The 2,206-nt window shown below is 33.7% G+C and overlaps 1 pseudogene; it reads right to left on the bottom strand.

Moving 5' to 3' along the window:
* Positions 1 to 1,316: 1,316 nt before the first annotated feature.
* LOC112794248 (GDP-fucose transporter 1-like) lies at positions 1,317 to 1,877 on the bottom strand (annotated as a pseudogene).
* Between the last annotated feature and the right edge of the window lie 329 nt (positions 1,878 to 2,206).

Here is a 2,206-nt window from a genome sequence, read left to right as displayed (position 1 = left end):
CAACAGCAGTAATCAATCTGCCTAGTAGACCACTATACCTAGTCAAAGGATGGGAATTAAAGGAATTATTAATAATAAGGGACGCTCCAACAATCTGCTTACCATGTTTCATGGTTAAAGATGGATCATGCTCCTGAAGATCTCCAATAACTAGTATCTTTGCTAGGAATGGATCAAAGAATTTTAATATAGAGCGGCAAATTTTAGACAATTTTTTTAACTAATTTTTTATTAAATTTTTTCATTTCATTAAAATAATTTAGACAACTTGTAGTTATTAAGTTGATTTTTCAAAAGGTTTATCAATATATATATATATATTAAAAATTATAAATTCTTTTTCATAATTTTATTTTTAGCATGACCGCTTATAAAAGAAACATAACAATATCAATAGTACATTATAAAATTATAAAATATTAATAATTTATAGTGTGTTTAGTTAAAATATTATCACATATCTTATTAAAATTAATTCTTTAAAAAATTTTGAAAAATTTAAAAGCAAATTATAAACTATTAATTATGTGAAAGACACAGTACCTTTATAAAATATCGTTACAATTTTTTTTAGGGGGTCGAGGCCACTACTCGCCCTCTCTAGATGCATCCCTGAATCCTTGCCACAACGCTTTAAAACAAAGAAGAAAAACAACTCAACAACACTGTAATAATGAACATTTCCTTACAAAACAAATCATTAATAGGTAGAATTGCAAGTAATAATCGTTGTCTAAAATTTATTAATTTGTACCTATGGGGAAGGACATCTTTTAACACCAGGGGCACAAAAAATATCATTATTAACTATTTTCAGTCAATTTTGTGTATAGAAAATATAAAGCTCTTGAGAGTTGAGAGACACTAATTCTGAATAAAAATCTTTTTCTCTTGGGCAAGATCAACTTGTTAAAATTCACATAAAATAATAATAAACTACCATTTGTACCCATGAACTTTGTGAACGCTGACAAAAGTATCCATCAAACAAAGAAACTAACGTTGTACCCATGAAAGATAGGTTTTCGTGTTACAAAAGTACCAAAACTCTAATTTTTTTTGTTGAATTTTTAATAAAATTCTTAAATTACTCCCACCCTTTATCTTCTTTCCCAAATTTTAAACTTTTACAACCCTCATCACCACCACCAATACTTTTTCTGATTATCACTACCTTCTCTCCACCTTTCCATTGCCACCACTCACCGTTACCACCACCAACACCACCACCATCATTCTTTTTTTTTTGGATCAAACAAGCACCCAAAACCGGATCTCGGAGCGTTGAAAACCTCAAGATTATCACTAGTAAAGAACTAGAACAATGGTGTAATCATGAGAGACAAAAATTGTTGTACAAAACAAAAGCCCAAGTTTTCAACTCTAGATTCATGACCATGTGCTTGATGTAAACCATCTCAATGGTGATTGTAACAAGATAAGCAAAAGCCAAAGAATAAGCAGTGAGGGTAAAAGCAAAATCAGTGGTGGCATACCTCGCACCGGTGAGGATAACGACGAGGGAGAAAATGTGAGCTTGGAAGGGCAAGGCTAGTGGCGGAAGACAGTGTCCACAAGGGCTACAAGAAGAGGGGTGAGAGTTCAGAAGACGATGAAGGTGTCGACATTGGCATGGCAGAGGAGGCTGGTGTTGCTGAAGATGGCGAGAAAGAAGAGGAGTGCGGCAGGAAAAAAGTGCTTCGCGGTTCGATAGTGAAGGGGTAGTGGTGGAGGAACCCTAATTTGCCGAGAAGGTATACGTCGAGAGCAGAAATGAGGTACTGAAGTGTGGTTAAGAGGCCGGGGTAGTTGAATTGGGTGATGGCATACTTGTTAATGATGGCAAGGAAACTGGAGGAGAGTGCGTAACCAACCATAAAGAAAGGCGTTTTGTAGAAAGGGGGAGGGGAGGCAGTAGTAATTAGGAATGTGTTGATGGTAATGAGGATTGCAAAAGTTTGAAATTTGGAAAAGAAGATAAAATGTGGGGTAATTTAGGAATTTTTTTAAAAATTAACAAAAAATTAGGATTTGGATACTTTTATTACATGAAATCCATCTTTCATGAGTACAACCATACAACGTTAGTTTCTTTGTTTGATGGATACTTTTATCAGCATTCGCAAAATTCATAGGTACAAATGGTAGTTTATTCCATAAAATAATTATAAGCAAAACAAATTTGCATTAATGAAACTCTTTTAAA

Source organism: Arachis hypogaea, chromosome 4, assembly GCF_003086295.3.
Source record: "Arachis hypogaea cultivar Tifrunner chromosome 4, arahy.Tifrunner.gnm2.J5K5, whole genome shotgun sequence".
NCBI lineage: Eukaryota > Viridiplantae > Streptophyta > Magnoliopsida > Fabales > Fabaceae > Arachis > Arachis hypogaea.
The sequence above is the reverse complement of the archived record's forward strand: the minus strand, read 5'-3'. Positions and strand labels throughout refer to the sequence as shown.